This window comes from Triticum aestivum, chromosome 4B, assembly GCF_018294505.1.
Source record: "Triticum aestivum cultivar Chinese Spring chromosome 4B, IWGSC CS RefSeq v2.1, whole genome shotgun sequence".
Taxonomy (NCBI): Eukaryota; Viridiplantae; Streptophyta; class Magnoliopsida; order Poales; family Poaceae; genus Triticum; species Triticum aestivum.
Genome location: NC_057804.1, coordinates 399,214,592 through 399,223,731, shown reverse-complemented (window position 1 = coordinate 399,223,731; position 9,140 = coordinate 399,214,592).

Below are 9,140 nucleotides of genomic sequence, written 5' to 3'. Positions count from 1 at the left end.
CACACACACACACACACATACACACAAACTCGCTAGTTGTTCCTCTGTGCCTACCGCGCACACTCTCGATACGTCTTTATTTCCATCCCCCGCCCCCGCCCCAACCCCAACAATGACAGCAGAATGGTGACAACTCGATCTGATCTTAATCTGTTGGGGTGGGGGGAGGGGGATGGAGAGAAAGACATATCGAGAGTGTGCGCGGTAGGCACAGAGGCACAACTAGCGAGTGTGTGTATGTGTGTGTGTTTGAAAGAGGAGTAGATAGATTACTATCAAGATCGTGGTGCCACCCTACTCCTTCAGTGTCGGGTAGTGTGTTTGTGTGTGTGTGAGTGTGTGTGTGTGTGTTTGAGAGAGAAGCCAGTCGATAGATTAGTATCAATATCGAGGTGTCACCCTACTCCTTCGGTGTCGGGAAGTGTGTGCGTGTGGGTGTGGGGGGGCAGTGACACTTACATATCTCTACTCTTATAAAAACAGAGTTGTTGATGATGGTGTGCCTGCCATCCTGCAGTATAGACCATCCGATTTATATCTGACGGATAGGAAGGAAACTATGGAAATTTTGCAAAAAGATACCCACACCCCTCTCCACATTTGCAAATAAGGCATTCCCTCGTTCATCCTTTTCTCCCACAAGATAAACTACTCATACAAATGCATCTTGATGTTCCATGCAACGCATGGGCATCTTGCTAGTACTCTTATACTAGCAGGATATATACTCTTATAAAAAGCAGAGTTGGCGATGATGGTGTGCCTGCCATCCTGCAATATAGGACGTCCGATCTATATCCGACGGATAGGAAGGAAACTATGACAATTTACCCGCACTCCTCTCCACATTTGCAGATAAGGCCTTCCCTCGTTCATCCTTTTCTCCCACAAGATCTTGATGTTCCGTGCAATGCACGGGCATCTTGCTAATCTTATAAAAAACAGAGTTGGTGATGATGGTGTGCCTGCCATCCTGCAATATAGGCCGTCCGATTTATATCTGACGGATAGGAAGAAAACTATGGCAATTTTGCAAAAAGATACCTACACCCCTCTCCACATTTGCAAATAAGGCCTTCCCTCGTTCATCATTTTCTCTCACAAGATAAACTACTCGTACAAGTGCATCTTGATGTTTTGTGCAACGCACGAGGATGTTTCCTTGGGGGTCTCTCCAGTGCAGCGTGGCCGTAGTTGCAAGTTGACGACCCTTGAGATGCCGATGTTGAGGGGCACTCAGATTTTCTCCGATGAGCAGGTAAGATGAGTTTGATCACGTAGTAAATGCATTCTAAAGACTACTTCCATATCCATTTCCTAATTCTCCCCTGCCCACTGTTTCACAAGTTAGGCTCGATGCGAGTGGAGATTGTCTTGCATATGTACAGGGGGTACCAACATCAATTTGCACAACATTTACAACAGTGACACCGTTCCCGTAGAACCTTTGTCCAACATTGGGATCATCCATGCAACGGGCCACCGCCTGAATTGGTACGATGAAACCACCGTGAGATTGAAGAAGATAGCACGAACATTGCACATGGCAGTCAAAGGTGGATCATGTTGTATGCGGCCGATTTGTTGTCCTATGAGTACGAAGACGTTCTCCTCCTTTCTAACCGCATCTTCGCGGTGACAAACCAGGGGACTTGTTTCATATGGGACACATCCTACGGCATACTCCCTCTATCTGTCGGATGTTGGGTTCCGGCAGACCCTTGAGGTTCGAACTCTGGGGTGCGCGCAGAGATCTTCCCCCTACCAATCCACGTCCAATCGCCTCGCGAGAATCTAAGCTAAATCGATGAACAGCACGAGGGACACGAGATTTATACTGGTTCGGGCCACCGTTGTGGTGTAATACCCTACTCCAGTGTGTGGTGTGGTGGATTGCCTCAGGGGCTGATGATGAACAGTACAATGGGAAGAACAGCCTCGCGAGAGGTGTTCTTGAGCTGGTGCGGTGTTCTCGCAGGGAAGGATTTGATCCTTGTTGGCTTGGTGAGAACTTGATGCCTCCTACTGTGGCGGCTTCATCTATATATAGAGGCCCTGGTCCTCTTCCCAAATATTGAGCGGGAAGGACGCCAACAACGGCCATTTTGAAGGGGAACATCTAGTACAAGCTATCCGGACTAAAGTTGGTCTTCGACTGCCAAAGGCACTGGCGATGACGCTGTCTTGGGCTCCACGGTGACCTCCATCCTGCCGCTCTGCTGGTCTTGGTCTCGTTGCACTGAAATGGTAACCTTTGCCTGATGCCCCGGTACTCCGCGCCTGTGCTTGCCCCCTTTGCACCAAAGAGGAAACAAGGACACTGCGCAGGCAAGCGCCCGCCTGGCGCCCGCCTGGTCTTGATCGTCACGGCTTGCGTCACGAGCACCTCACGAGGTACCCTTGCCTGGATCTCTCCGCCTCCTCGCGAGCCTGCCTGGTGAGGCCACTCCTAAGGAAGCCTTGCGTCGTCCGCCCCGCGAGGCTTGGCCCCTCGCGAGGGTCTTGAGTTTGCGTTGATGAAGATGGGTCGTACTGGGCCACCACTTGAGCCAAGTCGCAGGCCGCAGGCAGGCAAGTCTGGGGACCCCCATTCCCAGGACGCCGACAGTAGCCCCCGGGCCCAAGGCGCACTCGGACTTGGCTTAGCAGAGAAGCGAAGGGGCAAGTGCGGAGCGCCGCGGGCCCCAACAGCCTGAGGCCTTGGGCATCGCGTGGCGGTTGATTGTACGTGGGCGTCTCCGCTTCCCCACGCTGCCTCGGTAACTGCCCGACTTGACAAGTCCCTGCATGCAAAAATGAGTCATGATTACCTGCGATCGTGGAGGCCGGCGGTTGGCCTCCTCTGGACTATAAGTACGGACGCGCGAGAGCCCCCGCAGTCCATCTCTTCTTGCTTCACTCCTTCTTCCTCGCTCCTCCTCCATCTTCATGGCAATGGCGCCGATCCGCCGGTTCTCAGCGGAAGAGAAATGGAAGGCCTCCCGAGAGGGTCCCGACCCGCTCCCACTGAAGAAGCAGCCGGTCCCCGGCCGCCGCGACGAGGTCGCGCGACAGGAGACGTCGAGGCCTTGGTACGAGCAGCCACCGCCTAGGTTTCCGCTGCCTTTGTATGCCCGGGCTGAGGGCCCTAAAGAGGAAGACGCCGAGCGGCACCGCCTACGCCGCTGGCGACGCTGACGAATCACGGCGGTGCGCGTCGTCGCCCCTGGAGTCCATGCCGAGGGCTCTTCTCGCGAGCTCGTGCTTCACGCCGCCATGCCTCCAAGCTCTTCGATTCGCCTTCCTCCCTCTTTCGCCTTCGAGATGCCGCTGAGGGGGCCTCTTGAGCGCTGGCTGCAGCACACTGACTGCAGTACCCCTGTGACCGGAGCAGAGGTTGAGGTTGTCGCTCCGGGCAAGGTTTACATGACCCGGGGCTGGGGCGAGATTGCCCGGGTCTGCCGAACTGGAGGTGCCCTCGTGATTCATTTTGAATACGATGGCGCATCCTTGATGTTCTTCAAGGTCTTCGACGCGGAAGGACACCGGCTGGAGTGCTGCCCCAGGGAAGGCGGACGGGGCATCAAAGTGGCGAGGGCTAGGCCTGCCAACTGCTGCCTCAGCAGCTCCTCTGGTAGCAGCGGAGACGCCAGAGGGTTCAGCGATTCTCCCGAGCTTCTCATGACTCCGGAGACGAGCGACGACAGCTACAAGCCCCTGAGCTCACGTCGTGCTCGGAGCAAGGCAGCCGCGTCAGGCTGCCGGCGTGGCTAATCTGGATGGGGTTGGCGCCGGCACTTGGTGGCCCACTGTTGATGATGGCATCGACCATGGAGGCACGCATAGTTAGCGTCCCTTAGGATTAGCACCTTTTGTTCCTTGCGAGGAATTAAGGAAACACCCCGTGGGGGTATGTAAAGCGTCTGCTATGTCTTTTGTGAATATCATCCTTATTATCGAGCAGTGCGAGATGCTTGTCCTGTCACGGCTCGGCTCCCCCTTTCTATCCTCACGAGGGCTTGATGCTCTACACTGACAGGTCCCGGTCCCCAGGCAGGTTTCAGCCATCGCTGGTATGCCAGGTCGCGATGCCGTGGTCAAGGCCAGGAGGTGAGCGGCCCGAGGTCCAGTAAGAGCCCCTGAGGCGCGATGCTTAGGAGGTCCCCTTTAGCACTCAAGCAGCCTCCGCTTGGGCGATAAAGGAAGGCAACATTGCCATGAAAGAGCCGCATTAGGCGAGGGTTTGGTGTCACACCGATATAGCTTTTCCAGGAGCGTGACTTATCTCGGGAGCTTGGAGTCGTTCCTTGGCGAGGTGCCGGACCTGCGCGTCGGCACCTGGGATGTCGCTGGGTCAGGCCCTCGTGAGCTTCTCCCCTCTTCCACGCACTTCCCTTCATGCTCTACGTCCTCAGGTCCAGTCCCTCGAGCGAGCTCAGCCGCCGCTGGTATGACAAGTCGCGATGCCATGGGTCAAGGCCAGGGGGTGAGGGCTGGAGAGCCAGTAAGAGCCCCTGAGTCATGATGCTCAGGCGCCCCCCTTTTAACGCGCGAGCGGATCACTTGGGAGAGAGGGGGAGAGAGCTCAGACGCCCCATGTTATTCCTTAGGTGGACCCTGTAGACCAATGCAAGGAAAACAAGGACTGCCATTACGATTGCCAGCCAGCCATTGGTTGCTCCGAGGGAGTGATTGAGGCACTGAGGGCCTGGTGAGGTAGCGCCTTGCGGGGCTGCCGCAGCCAGAGCTCGACCACTCAGATTTGTCGACGTTGTAGGGACGGACCCATGCACAAGCGCCATGCCAGAGCGAGCGGCTCCAAAGGTAGGTGCCAATCGAGCAGGCGATTATCGCAGGCAGGTTAGGCACGAAAAGGCAATCCAACTTAGATGCAAGGAAAGGCACACGCCACTGGGTCAGGCCCGAGCGGCTTGGGGATGATGCAGCCCGAGGGGCGCCCCCAACAAGGTAAACTAAAGACATAAGCAAAATGGATACATGCCGCGGGGACAGACCCACGCAACCTGGGAATGATGCAGCCCTGAGGACGCTCCCAGCTGAAATGAAACTCGAAGGATGTCACCTGATACCATTGCAGAGTGATTGTTGGAGTAGCTGATGGTGCGCGGTGAAGAAGCTAATCCTCACGAGCCTCTGGAATTCTGAGCTTCGGGAGGCTCCGGAGGTCCTGGCGACTCAGTGAGGTCCATCTCCATTTCCTCCAGGAACGCGCGGTGCCTAGCCACCTAAGCCTCCAGAATGCTCCTCATCAGACGCTGGTGAGCAGCAGCCGCGGTCGGCAGGCCGAAAGGCATGTGAACGCAGCTGCGAGGTCGACCCTCGCAACGTCCCACGCGCGAAGGCTAGAAGCGCTCCTGAGACGCGACTTGATTGAGCCCTGGGTAGTCGACGCAGACGCGCAGCCCGCCATCCTCGCCTGGATGGGGAGCTACGCTGGGTAGGCGGCGGCTGCCGCGCATGACTCTCGATTCCTGCAGCTCCTAAGTAACCTTGGCGGTGAACTCCTGAGGGTTGGGCCCTCCTTGCCTTATGCCTTCTTGAGGGAAGCGTGCCGAGAAGCATGCCTCCAAGCGGTGCCCGAGCGCCTCCCTCGTGATCTTGGCAAAGTCAGTGACCCTCGAGGAGAGAGCCCCCGAGCCTTGCCCGAGGAGGGCGTCGGGCGTGCCTTCCTATGTGACGGAGGGTGGCGCCCCTTGGATGGGCGCAGATCCTGGTGCGGTGCCACCGGAGGAGCCTGCCTCCTGAGGCCTTGAGCTGGGTGATGTCTTCTTCTTGGGAGCTACTTCAGGGAGGTTTCCACTCTTGCTGCCTGGGTCCTCGATCGACGCGGCTTGGAAGGTGCGCTCAACAGAGCACACCGCATCCTTCTCTTCACAGGGGACCGTGATAACTCCGCCACTTCCTGGCATCTTGAGGACGTTGTAGCCATGGCAAGTCACTGGCATGAACTTGGCCAGGGCTGGGTACCCGAGGATGGCATTGTATGGCAGTCGAATGTGGGCAATGTCGAAGTCAATGAGCTCGGTACGGTAGTTCTTGCGCTGTCCAAAGGTGACAGGGAGGCGGACCTGCCCTATCGGGGCAGTGGATCCATTAGTGACTCCTGAGAAAGGCTTGGTTGGCTGAAGCTGATCGTATGGCACTTGGAGATTGTTGAACGTCTCGACAGACAGGAAGTTGAGCCATGCTCCGCTGTCGATGAGGGTCCTGGTAACTTGCACATTGCTGATGACTGGGGAACAGAGCATTGGGAGGGCACCGGCTGTTGCCGCACACTTGAGCTGATCCGGAGCTGAACGTGATGGCGCACGTGGACCACCTAAGAGGGCGCGTGGCCTCGAGCTTGGGGAGGACTGTTGGGGAACGTTGCAGAAAATTAAAATTTTTCCTACGGTTTCACCAAGATCCATCTATGAGTTCATCTAAGCAACAAGTCATGGGAGAGAGATTGCATCTACATACCACTTTGTAGATCGCGTACGGAAGCGTTCGAGGGAACGGTGATGATGGAGTCGTACTCGCCGTGATTCAAATCACCGATGAACGAGTGCTGAACGGACAGCACCTCCGCGTTCAACACACGTACGGTACGGACGACGTCTCCTCCTTCTTGATCCAGCAAGGGGGGAGGAGAGGTTGAGGAAGAAGGCTCCAGCAGTAGCACGACGGCGTGATGATGGTGGAGAGGCAGTACTCCGACAGGGCTTCGCCAAGCGCTCAACGGAGGAGGAGAGGTGTTGGGGAGGGGAGGGGCTGCGCCTTGGATCAGGTGTTCAGCCCTCCCCTCGTGCCTCTATTTATAGGGGAAGGGGGAAGGGCGCCGGCCCCCTCTAGATGAGATCTAGAGGGGGGGCGGCGGCCAGGGAGGGGGCTTGCCCCCCAAGCAAAGGGGGTGCGCCCCCTTTAGGGTTCCCCCCCCCCCCAACCCTAGGCACATGGGCCCAAGGGGGGGCGCCCAGCCCTCCAAGGGCTGGTTCCCTGCCCCATGTGGCCCATGAGGCCCTCCGAGAGGGGTGGACCCTCCCGGTGGACCCCCGAAACCCTTCTGATGCCCCGGTACAATACCGATATGCCCCCGAAACTTTCCGGTGTCCGCATGACAACTTCCCATATATAAATCTTTACCTCCGGACCATTTCGGAACTCCTTGTGACATCCGGGATCTCATCCGGGACTCCAAACAACATTCAGTAATCACATACAAGTCTTCCTAATAACCCTAGCATCACCGAACCTTAAATGTGTAGACCCTACGGGTTCGGGAGACACGCAGACATGACTGAGACGGCTCTCCGGTCAATAACCAACAGCGGGATCTGGATACCCATGTTGGCTCCCACATGCTCCTCGATGATGTCATCGGATGAACCATGATGTCGAGGATTCAAAAAACCCCGTATACTAGTCCCTTTGTCAGTCGGTATGTTACTTGCCCGAGACTCGATCGTCGGTATCCCAATACCTCGTTCAGTCTCGTTACCGGCAAGTCACTTTACTCGTACCGTAATGCATGATCCCGTGACCAGACACTTGGTCACTCTAAGCTCATTATGATGATGCACTACCGAGTGGGCCCAGTGATACCTCTCCGTCATACGGAGTGACAAATCCCAGTCTCGATCCGTGTCAACCCAACAAACACTTTCGGAGATACCTGTAGTGCACCTTTATAGTCACCCAGTTACGTTGTGACGTTTGGTACACCCAAAGCACTCATACGGTATCCGGGAGTTACACGATCTCATGGTCTAAGGAAGAGATACTTGACATTGGAAAAGCTCTAGCAAAACGAACTACACGATCTTGTGCTATGCTTAGGAATGGGTCTTGTCCATCACATCATTCTCCTAATGATGTGATCCCGTTGTCAACGACATCTAATGTCCATAGTCAGGAAACCATGACTATCTGTTGACCAACGAGCTAGTCAACTAGAGGCTTACTAGGGACGTATTGTGGTCTATGTATTCACACGTGTATTACGATTTCCGAATAATTCAGTTATGGCATGAATAAAAGACAATTATCATGAACAAGGAAATATAATAATAATCCTTTTATTATTGCCTCTAGGGCACATTTCCAACAGTCTCCCACTTGCACTAGAGTCAATAATCTAGTTACATTGTGATGAATCGAACATCCATAGAGTTCTGGTGTTGATCATGTTTTGCTCGCGAGAGAGGCTTAGTCAATGGATCTGCGACATTCAGATCCGTATGTACTTTGCAAATATCTATGTCTCCATCTTGAACATTTTCACGGATGGAGTTGAAGCGTCGCTTGATGTGCCTGGTCTTCTTGTGAAACCTGGGCTCCTTGGCAAGGGCAATAGCTCCAGTGTTGTCATAGAAGAGTTTGATTGACCCCGACGCATTGGGTATGACTCCGAGGTCGGTGATGAACTCCTTCACCCATATTGCTTCATGCGCTGCCTCCGAGGCTGCCATGTACTCCGCTTCACATGTAGATCCCGCCACGATGCTCTGCTTGCAGCTGCACCAGCTTACTGCTCCACCATTCAACATATACACATATCCGGTTTGTGACTTAGAGTCATCCAGATCTGTGTCGAAGCTAGCATCGACGTAACCCTTTACGACGAGCTCTTCGTCACCTCCATAAATGAGAAACATGTCCTTTGTCCTTTTCAGGTACTTCAGGATATTCTTGACCGCTGTCTAGTGTTCCTTGCCGGGATTACTTTGGTACCTTCCTAGCAAACTTACGGCAAGGTTTACATCAGGTCTGGTACACAGCATGGCATACATAATAGATCCTATGGCTGAGGCATAGGGGATGATGCTCATCTCTTCTTTATCTTTTGCCGTGGTCGGGCATTGAGCCGAGCTCAATCTCACACCTTGCAGTACAAGCAAGAACCCTTTCTTGGACTGATCCATTTTGAACTTCTTCAAAATCTTATCAAGGTATGTGCTTTGTGAAAGACCTATGAGGTGTCTCGATCTATCCCTATAGATCTTGATGCCTAATATGTAAGCAGCTTCTCCAAGGTCCTTCATTGAAAAACACTTATTCAAGTAGGCCTTAATGCTATCCAAGAATTCTATATCATTTCCCATCAAAAGTATGTCATCTACATATAATATGAGAAATGCTACAGAGCTCCCACTCACTTT